General features: G+C 40.2%; 1 long non-coding RNA gene across 1 annotated transcript in view; it reads left to right on the top strand.

Moving 5' to 3' along the window:
• LOC135310663 (uncharacterized) overlaps positions 1 to 11886 on the top strand; it is a 96372-nt gene extending 84486 nt beyond the window's left edge. The window contains exon 5 of the long non-coding RNA XR_010370769.1: positions 11102 to 11886. This is a non-coding gene — a long non-coding RNA (uncharacterized LOC135310663). The remainder of the gene's footprint in view (positions 1 to 11101) is intronic.
• The last annotated feature ends 2806 nt before the right edge of the window (positions 11887 to 14692 follow it).

Genomic DNA, 14692 nt, shown 5'->3' with positions numbered 1-14692 from the left:
TATTTTTAAAGTTCTTTTCTAGCTAGAACTGGGGGGCGGGGGGCGGGGAGGAATTGGCAGGCAGGCAAGGAGAGAAATAGGCTACCCCATGAGAGATTTTAAATGAGTGGCTGGGATGAAAACATAGGCTTGAATTTAGAAAAGCTCCAAAGGGTTGTAGCGTGTACAATAGCTGTTGCCAGTGCTGTGGTGTGTATATACAAATATACACTGATACGCAGGCCTAGATTTTCAAAAGAGTTTAGTGTCCAGGTTGGGAACCATGTTTTTTGAAGGACTATGCTTCAACTCACCCAGCGTAGTTCTTTTGAAAGATATCCCTGTTTAGTTGCCTGAATGGGAGCTGCTCTCTTTAGGGCGCCCGACCCCAGCTGTCAGCACTGCACGCTTGAAAATCTGGCCCCGGAGCGCGTATGCGCACAGCACGCACCGCTGTGTTTGCAATTATGTGCAGCGTACAGATGAATAGATAGCGGGACATTTGATTGTGATTAGGCAGATCACATTCATTTTTAGCAAATGTTAAGAAAAAGCTGCTAAGAAAATCCAGCTGAGTCGCAGTGAATGTCTGAAACTGGTGTTCACAGCAAATGTGGGTGGGCGGTCCCAAACTGTTTATGTGTGCTGGCCAAGGGACAACAACACCAGGAATGCCAACTGCTGGAAGCCAGATGAGAAGGTACAACCAGCTTAGTGGGACAGGGAGCGTGCCTCTAGAAACAAACCTTACAAGAAAAAGCTACAGGTCAAAGTCGTGTCACATGTAACATTTGGAGACCTTTTCTCAACTATCGCTTGGCAAACTGCTGTCTAAAAGCGTGATTTATTAAAAATTGTAGTGATTACCAAAATAACTACAGTGCAACTCCGTACAAAAATAGAAGAAACGGAGGGGGAATAAACAGTTTCCCGTTATTTTAAAATCCATTGGCAAAGTTTTAAGCTAGAAAGGCTAGAGGAGTTGTTTCCAGGGTTAACACATTTCACAGTGTTTACAAGTTGTTAACTTTTCATCATATACTTACTCCTTCCAAGAAAAAGGGGCAGGCAGAAAGTCTCTTTGAAACTATGTATTTCTTCACAAAAAAAAGCAAATGACAAAACTGTTCTCAGATTTCTCATAAAACCAGCTCCTATTGGGTTTCTTTGAATATTTGTTCTCTGGCTAGTTAGGCATGAAGAAAGGAAGTGAACCAGCACTCTTTTGTTGTTAACATACCCATGCTGATGAGACTTAGATATCCTCCGGCCACAGTCCCCCATCAAAGGTAGCTCTCTTGAAGGATGACTCATAGGAGGGGACAAAGAATAAGGGCTGGGTAGGAATTTACTCTGTAATAAATTTTTGCGTACTTGATTGGTTGGTACCCTTTTAATACGCTTTGGAAACAAACCCCAATCATCTTTCTGGGAAAAACAGAGTGCAGTAGTGGCACACTGATATTTAGATTCTGACAGTGAGAAAAGATCAATTCTCTAGAGAACAGAAGAGACAAAAGACAGTCCATCTCCAGGCTCTCAGGACTGCAACCATAACTGAATTTGTTACCCAACAGAGGGAATGAGGTCTTCTTTTTTCCTTTCCTTTCCTTTCCTTTCCTTTCCTTTCCTTTCCTTTCCTTTCCTTTCCTTTCCTTTCCTTTCCTTTCCTTTCCTTTCCTTTCCTTTCCTTTCCTTTCCTTTCCTTTCCTTTCCTTTCCTTTCCTTTCCTTTCCTTTCCTTTCCTTTCCTTTCCTTTCCTTTCCTTTCCTTTCCTTTCCTTTCCTTTCCTTTCCTTTCCTTTCCTTTCCTTCCCTTCCCTTCCCTTCCCTTCCCTTCCCTTCCCTTCCCTTCCCTTCCCTTCCCTTCCCTTCCCTTCCCTTCCCTTCCCTTCCCTTCCCTTCCCTTCCCTTCCCTTCCCTTCCCTTCCCTTCCCTTCCCTTCCCTTCCCTTCCCTTCCCTTCCCTTCCCTTCCCTTCCCTTCCCTTCCCTTCCCTTCCCTTCCCTTCCCCCCCCTCCCCTCCCCTCCCCTCCCCTCCCCTCCCCTCCCCTCCCCTCCCTTCCCTCCCTTCCCTCCCTTCCCTCCCTTCCCTTCCCTTCCCTTCCCTTCCCTTCCCTTCCCTTCCCTTCCCTTCCCTTCCCTTCCCTTCCCTTCCCTTCCCTTCCCTTCCCTTCCCTTCCCTTCCCTTCCCTTCCCTTCCCTTCCCTTCCCTTCCCTTCCCTTCCCTTCCCTTCCCTTCCCTCCCCTCCCCTCCCCTCCCCTCCCCTCCCCTCCCCTCCCCTCCCCTCCCTTCCCTCCCTTCCCTTCCCTTCCCTTCCCTTCCCTTCCCTTCCCTTCCCTTCCCTTCCCTTCCCTTCCCTTCCCTTCCCTTCCCTTCCCTCCCTTCCCTTCCCTTCCCTTCCCTTCCCTTCCCTTCCCTTCCCTTCCCTTCCCTTCCCTTCCCCTCCCCTCCCCTCCCCTCCCCTCCCCCTACCTTACCTTTCAAATGGAAAATTGTAACTTTTTATGGTAGCAGCTTCAGCTTCCTGGAAGTTAAAACTAGTAAGGAAAACAAGTGTTCTGTCTGGGGGTTGTTTGCTGGTATCAGATTCTCAAAATGTTCTGGCTTTGACTGGATGTGGGTTGGCACGTTAACTGGGTTAGATAAGGAAGAGGAAGTTGCCTTTTTCTTCTGAAATACATACTTATTTGCTTCAGCTTTAAATTTTTTGGCACTACGCAGGTTGCAAAGTCCCCCCACATACCTCCCTCTGTAGGTAACAATGAAAATAGCTGTGGTTACAGAGTAATAGCTGTAAAGAAGACAAATGCTTTGCATATGCAGCATTAGCCCATACAGTACCTTCATTAATAAACTGCAACGCTTAGTTTTAGTTGGTAGGTCTCCCACTTGTCTGCTGGAGGTACCGTTCCCTACCCAAGCAGATTGCACTGTTAGGAGGTTTTCTCTCTTTGTCTCCTTCCCTTCGGCTTGTCTTTGTCATTAATTTAATTCCATTCACTTGCCCTGAAATTGCATTTCTTCCTGATTGCCTACCCTCTCGAAATGCTTGCAGCACCCAGGTGACCCCTTGTTGTTGTCTCCATTTAGACCTCAGAAGTAGTTCACAGAAGGCAGCACCCTGGGGTCAAGAGACCCCCTTGGGCTTGGTACCCAGAAATCCACCGTTACTCTTCTTGTAAGACCAAGTACCTGTTTGTCTGGGTTTTTTTCTCAAGGTACATGTATGCTAGATCCCCCACTGAGAGGATATAAGAGGGTATAAGTACTGCAGTTCAGAAACCAGTGTGAAAATAAGTTCAGCTCTAGTCTCTTTGGGTCAAACTTCCAATGCTTAAAGATTTCCAGGAGACCTGTGTGTCCTCAGTCTGAAGTGGATTTTGAATGGTGGATTCTGAACTGGTACAGGTGAGTCTATGTATAACTGCAGGATGATCCATGCAAAAGAAGCAGGAATTTCAGCCAGCCTGCGGTATTTTCACCCACACTATTCTCCATCAAATCCTTTGCTCAGAGGAAAAGATCTGGGATAGCAGTTGCTAACAGCAAGAAGGTAAAAATATTTATTTAGTAGAAAACTGTCCTTTTTGAGCATACAAGGTCTTGGAGAGCTCTCTTCTTCAGAAGTGTAGGCTGAAAAATTGCCAGCACATACAGTCCTAAACCAAACATTGTGAGTTTTTTAAGCTGTCCTTCTTTGATGTATTTGCCAAAGACCCATTTTAGGATTCAGTCTTTCTCCTGTTGTCATCATTAGCAGTATCATTAAGTTTTTCGTGGGAGGCAAGCAGTTGATTGCTAGGTGTTCCTAAATAAATGGAATAAAGACTGTTTAACTAAGGTGACATTAAACAGGAACTTTCAAAAGAGTGAAAATTAAAAATACCATGTAGAAACAGTATACATTGATGCGTTATATTATAAAGACTGAGATTGTTGGTCCATCGTAGTGGGTAAACAGTAATATTTAACTGTGAAGAAGTAGCAGAATGGCAAGAAATTGCCAGCAGCAAAGACATTGCAGGTGGGATTTGTTGGGTAAATTTATATGCATAAGTTCAGCAGACTTTTAGAATAGCTGTAAATAGCCCAATTTTATGTTTGATAAGGAGGTTTCACCTGATGGCTAAAAAAGAAAAAACAACAAAATAAGTCCTTTTTCAGACCCAGTCAGAAAAACATAACAACAGAAAGTTAAGAAGGAGGTCTGAAAATTAAATCAAAAAAGAAGTCTGTGGGTATTGGAAAGGGGGTTTGTTTGAAGCCCTAGATGGAGAAGGGCCCCTGCAGTTTGTCCTCTCTGGCATATTTACTTATAAATATCTGGTTTACAATACACTAAGCCCTCCCTTGGGTCAGTCTGTTTCTGAAGCATGGTAAACACAAAAGGATATGCTGTAACCACCCTTTCGGGGGTGGGGGGAGGAAGAAAGAAAAATAATTTTTTTAAAAAGTTCTCTTTTACTCTCAAAATCTATCTTTCAATATTTAAAGAAATTAATTATAAGGGTGTCATTATATATATATTTTTTTTTTATGTGTATAAAAAGAGATATATTTAAGGGAAGCAGAAAATGCGTTATTTAAGTAATAATGAAAAATGCCAGGCAGCATATCATTCTCAGAAAGGATATCTTTTTTCATAGGTGATTAGTGAACAATGTTTATGTTGGATCTATATCAATATACATTTTAAACTAGGATCATATTAGTAGATTCTGTCTTCAGAGCAGCTTAAAACTATTTTTCAGCTTCTCTCTCTCTGCCTTTAAAAGTAATCACTGGTCACAAAAATTCTAAACGCAAAATTTGAGTCCCTGTTAACAAACGTGTTGCTAATGCATGACCAAAAAACCTAGCTGTGTTGATGCCACAATACTAATTGGAGTAAAAGGCAAGAGAGAAAGGTCCCCTTAGAAAAGCAAGTATGTATTTGCTGAAGTACTTACTAGAAGCAGATCTGTGAAACTAAGAAGGAGATTTTCCTTCCTTAATTTCAGAAAGGAAACATACAACCACCTTTTTGCTCATTTTAAAGAAACGTTGTTATCATAAAAATCAAATTATATTAAAGAAGTTAGGTCATTTTGTAAATAGGACCCAGCAATTCTGAACATGGAAAGCTGACGTGAAGTTCTGCACCCGGGCAAGAGCAGCATCACCTTACATCACCAAAATGTCTGGCAACAGTTACTTTTCAGAGAGCTACTTCCTAAAAATAGATCTGCCAGTTCAGACGGTGAAACTGTAAGTGCCGTGGTTAGTCAACATAGACTAATGAGCTGTTTTTGAATAAAATAAGTAGTTTATTATTACTAAGCATACTAGGTTTTGTGTGGCACAGAAAAAGGTGATGAAAGATAAAAGATGCTGTGAAGCTGACCATAGCTGGACTTTATTCGCCTATTGTGATAGCAGTTACGCTCTCAGTGAAAGGTTGATGGAGACCACCAAGAGAAGAAAAAAAAATCTGCCAGAAAGTTCAGGAATGCACCAGGCTTCAAACTCAATAAAAATAATATAAATGTCAGCAGAGATTAGAGGAACTGAAATATGTAATTTTACTACTTTAACTCCTGTGAAACAGCAATAAAACTTATCACAATAGGGGCCTGGCAACGCCTACCCATATTAGTTTTGCCTTTTAAAAGTATGGAATCATTTCAACATTTGCTTTTATTTTCTCTTGTTAAAAATGGCTTTAAGAAGTGGCAGAATTTCATCCTCCATAATTCTGGAAGCATTCTTTGCAAACAAGCAGGTTTTCCCTGCTTAATATTCTTATTCTTTTAAAAAGTAGCCAAAATCTACAAAAATCAATCACTAAGTGAAGTGACAAAAGAAATATAATTTCACTCAGAATCCAGTTTCCACTTGGGGTGTTTTGATCTAAGGCAGACATCTAGCTAGGCTACCCAGCTGCATCTATGTGACCAGAAGTGTCTCTGTGTCAGTGTGTATGTGCGTGTATGTGAGTGTATAACAAATGCAACGTTGGCAACTCGCAGTGAATTTCACTCTACTTGATTTTTGTTTTCTTCACTTAATAACACAAGACACTTTCAGAATTAAATTGTGGGAAAATCTGCAATGACCCTCACAAAAACAAGAGAGTGAAGGAAAAAAATGCTCATTCTTCTTCTTCAACCTTAAAAATAAATACTTGGGTTTTGAGCACTAGGCAAGTGTAGTAACACCAGGGAAGAAGACCAGCCCAAATCTAGTGCATAGTGAGCATCTTACCAACAACTTCAGGGAGCATTGAATTCTTGAGAAATGTCACTAATCTCAAATTCTGGCCACTGTTTCATCATAATAAATGACAGGAATATTCTAATTAGTGGCAAATATTAAGACCCCTTATAGTCCTTTACACCACAGGAGAAGTTCATACTCTGGAATCTAGACTCACTCCACAGCTACTAACTATGCATCTAACCAAGGATGCTGCAGGTGGATCTTGGCTAGAGATAGAGTTGTGCGGGCAAAATGTAATATTGAAACCAAGAGTGAAAGTTAAGAGGAACCTCCTTATGCCAAAGGCTGCTGAGGGGACAAACAGAGCTGAGAGAAGACCATGGAGAGCTGAGTGGTTGCTCTTGGGATGAGAAAGGGGAAGGATGAAGTTCCTTGAATGGTCTTTTAGAAAGAGTGGCCACTGTCCTGTGAAGCTGTGCTCTACGTATTCGGGCCTCTCTTGAGGACATGGCAGTACCAAATTAACTTCCCTAGGCTTGGAAATAGGCTAAATTACTATTTTGCTGCTCTATATAACCTGCTGCAGTGGGATGTTGCCTTTTTTTCTTATTCTTTGATTCACAAAGCCCTGATTCATTACAAGATAACACTGCAGAATTATGTTCATCTGCTCCTTCCATAAGAGAAATCTATTGAAATACAGGCTTTTAAAAGCACAGTTCATCCTTGTAAAGTCTTTTTATGGAGACCCAGGGGCTTACAGGCCTCATGAGATGGGTGTCTATCTGCATCATACCCCAGACAATTCTGCTCTTTGTGTTTTTGGAAGATGTGCATAGTGTTTGCACCAGCAACAGTCTTCCCATTCCAGAAAAGTCATAGAATTTAACCACACTCCTGTCATAGTGCTGAGGCTTTGCTGGTTTTCAAGAATAATGTCCAGGATGAAGTAGATTTTCAATGGCATAGGACTTCAATGCTGTGTAAAAGACACCAAGGCATGGAATAATGGGTTTATGTGGAACTAGAGTATTAACAATGGTTCTAAGCTCCACATGTGCTCTATGTCCTTGGTATTAGCAACAGTTTTGGGTGCCACTGCATTGAGGAAAAGCAACACAATACAAATCGGGTGTTGTTTTCCTTCCTCTCCCCTTTAGATCCTAGTAATAAAAAATTGATTTTCTCAATAGAGACTGTCAAATAATGTAAAATGCACATTGCTCACAGCAGTTTCCAGAGTCATATATGTAATTTCCCCTCGTCTGACTGTCTATAGCAGCACATCTTTCTCATAGTTTTTATGTGAGAGAGCATGCTATGATTATACAGTCAAGAATTAAAATTGCTACCAAGATGCTGTTACAGGCATGCATCACTTCTGTGTCTCTCAGCTGAAAAAGCACTGTCATTGCTTATGCTACAAACTGCTTTTCCACTTTCATATTTTTCATCTTTCCAATCTTAAGAAATCCTACCAAAATAGCTATTGCATGGATCTGGTTGGTCATGATTCCAAGCACTGTCCATCTTGCTGATCCCATAATTGGGGTAGTGCAGCAGTTTTCCTCCAGGCTTTTAGTCTTGTGAGAGCCAGCAGCAGCAAGCAGCAAGCAACAATACAACTATGTGCTGGGTACAAATAAAACACAGAAGAGCTATCTTTGGGCTTTATGTAAAATATTCTGAAGTAATTGTGGAGTACATGTGAGCCATGTGAGCTGGGGCAGGGTTCATAGCCAAAGAGCCTGTCTCTATGTCCTTCCACAAGGATAGTGTATGGATCAAATCTCTCCAACCCAAAAGACTCTGATGCCTTCACCACTTGACTGAGAAACTAGATGGTTCTCTGTAACATGCACTGTCACAGAGACGTAGATTTATCCATAGTAACTTCACCAGCATTCAAACCACAGAAACATTGAGCTAGTCTGTAATCAAAATACTAATTCAGTTCTGAAACAGTAATATTAAAGAGAAAACATTGCAATCTCAGAATAAGCAGGAGAGGATTCCGGGAAAGAAGTTTGTTTAAAACCAGATACAACATATCATAAAAGATGCTAGGCAGGTAAGTATTTCAAAAGAGCCCAAAACCTGAGTTTCAGATTATACTCACATGAGTTTAATTTTGTGCCTACCAATTAACTCACCTAAAGTTGATTTCATAATTAGAAAGGATATACAGTATACACCTCATGTAAAGTGAGACATACTAATACCACATACATTCAAGTACATATGAAACATTTTAAACTAGAAGTCAATCTTGCAAAACTGTATTTTAAAGTAGTTTTCTTTCTTAAATTTATCCATATGTTAGAGTAATAAGATCCCAATTTCTCAGTTTTTAATTACACTGTAAGTTAAATGTTGGAGAAAAAGATATTATGAAATGAGAGATAAATCTACAGTGACCAAAAATCCAACTATTAATTCAGGAATAAAAAAATCATTGTAGTTTCTGGGATCAGAGATATCTTTGAATATACAGTAGCTCATTTGTTAATGAATGCAGAACGGTCAGTAAATAAGAGACCTCCTTCATTATGGCTGCCCCACAGTTATCTAAACCTTATTTTGCAACAGCATGGAGAGAATAAAAACTTCTTAAGCTGGTTATCCTTCACTCTGAGACAGGATAATCTTTGAGAAACATTTTACGGTGCATCTTTTGAAGAAAAGTGCATTAGTCCTTACTGAAAAAACATTTGGTTGACCTTGAAAATAGAGCATTCATGAGAAGTATGAGCAGAAGTTTTCATTATTCCTTAAGCCCTGCCTTCAGAGAGACAAAAAATTCCTCCCTCCATTGCCGCTCCACAATATCCAGTTGCCAGGCAACTGATCTTTTATGGTGGGTCTCCATGGTGACTGATGTACACAAAATCATAAATCCCATTACCTAACTAAATACTAGGGCTGCGCTATAAAAAGAGAAAGAATCACTCTGAAGTTTAAGGAGATAATGTAAAAGAGTGACAATGAGATTAAAAATAATAAACTGCGGTTGCTGATATTATGGTTGATATGGTTCATCTTACCAAACTTTCCATTTTCCTATAAGCCATGCCAAACCGTTTTTCTCCTAATTTACTAAGTACAGTTTCAGCATAATTAAGCCAGCTAAGGAAACCACTACACTCGGCAGGTAAAGCGTCAGCCACAGTTAAGACCAGTCTGTGCACAGAGTAGTGCTAACATTGTTGTAGTCCACTGAAAAGCCTTTGGGGTAGATAAATCAAAGCTGAAGATAGCTGGTGTGCTACTGTGGCTAAGCAGATAGTTATACCACTTGCCTAGTGGAAAGTCAAAACAGAGAAGTTGCTCCCCTTGATCACACAGAGGAATCAATTGGCCACAGAACCAGGTCTGATCTGAACACATCCTCATGGGCTCTCCAGAAGGATCTTACTGCTGCTGATACTATGGCAAAGACCAGGACAAGGCAAAGACCTGAACTGTGCAGAGTTTTCCTGAACTCAGTGAGAGTAGGTCTAACATCCATTTGGACACCCATGTCAACAAGTCATTTTAGCAGCACTCTTAAAAGATGGAAGCAATGTAATTTTGCATCTTTGAGTGGAGAAGGGCTGCATTTGCATTTCTACTTATTCTCTGTTTATTTATGTCCTTCACTGTATGTCACAGACAGGGAACCTCTGTGGCTTTTACCTCTTAAATCCTACTCCCTTCTGGATAGACTATGTCTTTTAAGTACCAGTTGGTGCCACAATGTCCCCCAAGATGGGACATCCCACAAGACGTTTAGTTGCCTACACTTTTTGTTACAATCCATGCATCTATGAGGTGACCCACAGCTGGCATATTTGAGACTCTGGTTGAACTTTTAAACATGATGAACACGCAATACATCCAAGTAAATTTAAACCAATATACACACAGATCTATTTAAATTCATTTTAAAATCTGACCATGTGATCACTTCCTTGAGTAGAGTGCATTCAGGTTACACTCCCGAGAAGGAAAGAAATTATTGCACCCAAAATACACATAGTACTTTTCTTATCTGCATTTATAGTGCGGATGAGATGAACAATTTTAGAAGCAGATGTATGATTTGCAATTGCCTATGCAATTATTATTTTTTTTTAAGTGTGTAAAAGTTGAAACTTATTTATGGCTGCAAACTAATAATAGTAGCATAGCAAGGGTATTATAGTTTTGAGTGTATACAGATTATGCAAAAGTACTGACTATTCCTTATGTTAATACCTCTAGTCCTTTAAAAGCCTTATACAGTAAAAGCATTTTGCATGGATCCAGCGATAATAAAAGAAAAATAACCTTTTATGGACATCTTCCTTGGAACACTTTGCAGATTTCTTCTGCCCCAGCCCCTCATCTGCTCAGAGCAACATCTTTTAAAAATTGATTAATTCATGGTAAAGCAAGAATAGAAAGCTCCATCTCCTGCTTATAATTGTCATTGTATTATGGTGTTCCATAGCCAAAATTAGACAAACACGTACATAACCTTTAAGAAATGTTAAGTGAAATTCACGTCTCCATGCCAAAGGTAATTAATTAATTAATTTAGCCATTTTCTGGCCTCTGAAGACGTCAGTACCTCTCTAGTTCTGACTCTGTGAAGCATCCGAGTTTCCTTGTAAGAATGCTTGCTTTTTTAGGTCCTCTCTCTCCCTTTCTTGATTAAAATTTTCTCTAACTACTTTACAAATACAGTTTGAGTTAGAAATTAATTTGAACTGCAAATCCTTTTCTGAATCTTTAATTTACCACAATATGGAATAACTACAAGGCAAGTCTATAGGCCAAGCAGGGATTGTAAAGGAACAGCATTGTTCATTGTTCAGATGAGGAAAGCTTTGTGTGGCTATGAAAGCATAGCAGACCTCATATATTGCCTGAGACTGATTGTCTTTACTTGTGTATTACAGCTCGAGAAATCTTGTGTCAAGACAGCTTGAGAAATCATGGCTATGCTATGACTGTGCCACTGTCTGAAGAGACAGTATGTTTCAAAAACTGTAACTGGAGGATACTGTTCTGTTCCATGATGTTGGGGAGTTCAGGAAGAGGTAGGAATACAGAAGAGAAGACTTATGTCGTGAGACACCTATGAAACACTATTGCTGACCAGCATTGCTGTCTTCTAATGGGAGAAATAACATTTTCTGAAAGAGAATAGTTGCACCCATCTCAATATGCTGTCTCCCTTTAGACCTCCTGCAGGGAACTCTGTCCTGCCTTCTCCCACATGCTTCACAGGTAGATTCCTGGAGATTACAATAGGTTACTTTACAGCAACAGAACAGCTTGCATACCCAACAGCTTGGCAGGTTTTGTTCCTCTCCTTATTGATATATGAGTATTTCCTCCAATAAAATATGAAGCGTCTTGTCTTCCACAAAAGTTGATACGAGCAATACCAAGATCTTTCATTGTTGTCACGGTTTTTTACCTGGGATAGAGTTAATTTTCTTCACTGCAGCTGCCATAGTGCTGTGCTTTGGACTGAGTACGAAAATAATGTTGAGATAACACACCGATGTTTTGGTTGGTGCTGGGTGGTGCTTGTGCTAGTCAAGGACTTCACTAGCTTCCCATGCTCTGCCGGGTGCACAAGAAGCTGGGAGGGGGCACAGCTAAGAGAGAGGATTCAAAGTGACCAAAGGGATATTCCGTATCACATAACATCATGCCCAGTATGTTAACTGGGAGGCACTGGCTGGGGGAGGGAGACAGCAATCGTGGCTCGGGGGGTGGTAGCATTGGTCAGCGGGTGGTGAGTGGTTGCATCGCTTGTGGTTTTTTCCCTTTTCATTTTTATTAATATTATTATTATTACTATTACTATTTTATTTTAATTATTAAACTTTTCTTATCTGAACCCACAAGTTTTTTTTGCTTTTGCTTTTGCTCTTCCAATTCTCTCCCCCATCCCACAGGGATGGGGGAAGTAAGCAAGCCACTGTGCGGTGTTTAGTTGCTAACTGGGGTTGAACCATGACAGTAAGTCAGTCAGAAATTATAATAGGGGAAGTATGAGCAGGCAAGAAAAATAAGAGTAACTAAACACATAAGCTTTTGCTTGTCTTCGTGTTCTTTGGATGAGAACAATTAAAAAGCCTCCTAGCACCAATTGGCAGCTGTCCGCATCACAAAACCACCACAGAATGTGGTACAATTCAGCACGGTTTCTGATTCTGAGAGACCCAGGGCTGGAAACAAATTGACACTGTAGATCACAGGTTTATTGGCAGGCTGGGTTCAAAAAAAAAGGCTGTCTTTTTGCAGAGTGTCCAGAAGGAAAGGATTACACCTTTAAGTGTGTCCTTCTCCTAGTATTTTGGAGGGCAACTTGGTGATAGATCAGGGTCCTTAATACACTCTGTACATCAGAGTGTATTCTGGTTTAACCAGAATCTCCAGAAATGAAGCTGGCCAGTCTCCCCTCTTGGCCACATACAGCAGGGACTCTGCCTCTACAGCAGCTACACAGAGATGTTGTCCACTGCACTTTTACCTGCCACAGCACCTCTGCACATCCCACCTATGCTGATGCACATGAATTAATAAAAGAGAACTGCCTCACTGATTTAATCTAAAAACAGCCAGTGAAGCATTCAGAAACATATGTGTAAGGAGGAGAAGCTCAGCATCAGAAATTCAAAGCATTTTACTGTTTTCAAAATTATTAATTACTGCTGTTTAAAAGAAGATTTAAGAAGTATGTTTGTTATTTTGATTGACCCAGACTGCAGTCAGGAGCATCCTCATTTCTTCATTTTCAGAACTTTATTGAGTATTCTTGCTTATTTAATGGGGAACAATGTCTTGCCCTCATAGGAAGGACACTTGAAGGTAGTTGTTATCCTTCCTGCTGCTATTATCCACTCCACCAACACAGATCATTGGATCCTACCAATAGGTGGGTGATCCTTGAGAGAAAAGATGACATGGCAGATCCGCCTGCCTTGCTCTAAGGTCAGCCGTCCCTGGTGCCAGTTCCCCAAGAGTTCTTGTCTTCCTGCTGGAAAAACGGTACCCAAATAGCAGTGTAATGAAGAAGTACCCATGCTTACCGGGGATATGTATGGAAACTGGCGGGTGGCTAACTCTTTTGGTGGTTATAACTTTCCAAAACCCAAACTAAAACAATAAAACTCTCAGCTTTCCAGCCCCACTTGAAAAGACTGGGAGGAATTGTCTATCCTGTCTTTCTGCAGAGCTAAAACTCAGGCACAGAATTTGCAGTCAGGCCTGTGTGTACTGAACAGTCCAAGGATGATATAATTTGTCTTCTGCACCTCAAACCTAGCTGTGTCACTGCAAATGTTATTGAAGACTTGGAACAAACAGATAATCTTTCAGTGAAACCGCAAGTTGATCCCTGAAGGCACTCAGCATGTTCAAGTATTTGGTTGCAACTAACTTGCTTTTCAGAAAATCCCTCATGACAAAATAGAGAGTGCCTAAGCAAGAAAAAATTTTAAAATCCGTAACAAAGAGTAGCCAGTAAATTAATTCATACACTTTTACATGTTCATTACACTTATTCAAGTTTTGTGTTTAAAATTGTTTTCAAAGTTATTTTAAAAACAGAACTGATTTTTTTCAATTTTTGTCAATTCAGTCATATCAGAAATAATGAAGCTATTGATATAAGTCCTGTTTATAAAGAGATTTTAATTATGACGACAAGATCTCTGTAAGCTCGATTTCCAGCTGCATCCAGACTGTCACCAATGTGTGATCATTTGACTTTATGGTATTTCAGCAAGAAGTTGAACTATATTCTTACTCTTATGGTTAAATCAGTATTGCTGGAGCTATGGACCTTCTGCCTGGGAATGTAACTAATGCTCAGCAGCAGAAATACCATCCTAATAACAGATTTAGATCGGTTTTTCGTTGATATTGTTCACAAAGTGTGAAAAATTCTCAACTTGTACCTCAGTATTATACAGATTCTATATATATAAGGCATCACAAAATATTGTTTGAACTGTTTTCTTAGACAGGGTCAATATAGGATGAATTATGCCTCTCCAATGCTAGAGATCCCATAGATTGCTTATTTTAATTTCTTCTAGTATGTCATCAACCTTACCAGTAGAAGGTTTCTTCTAGTGTCTTCTAAGTCTTTTGTAAGTCTCTTAAGCCCTTCTGAGAGTAAGTCTACATTTTTAACTTGGACACTAGAAGAAAATGGATGGAAATCCCTATGCCCAGCTGCTGATCACAGAGAGCATGAGCTATTTTATCTTAAAACTGCAATATCTATCCTGGACCAGTCCAAAGAAGAAATGTTTCCTTCATGAATATGGGATCCCATCTTTAATGCCTCAGTGGTGGATGGAAGAGGGAATGATTTGCCATCATTTGTTGTTTTTTAGATATTTTTTTTGCCTTGTCTCAAAGAATCCTTTCGCCTGAAGTTAAAGCTGCTTTTGACCACTCTCTCTTATAAAGAAACCTCAAGAAAAACAGAAAGTAAGGTAAGGGGAACAGAGCAGTGCTTATGA

Source organism: Phalacrocorax carbo, chromosome Z, assembly GCF_963921805.1.
Source record: "Phalacrocorax carbo chromosome Z, bPhaCar2.1, whole genome shotgun sequence".
NCBI classification, from domain to species: Eukaryota; Metazoa; Chordata; class Aves; order Suliformes; family Phalacrocoracidae; genus Phalacrocorax; species Phalacrocorax carbo.
The sequence above is the reverse complement of the archived record's forward strand: the minus strand, read 5'-3'. Positions and strand labels throughout refer to the sequence as shown.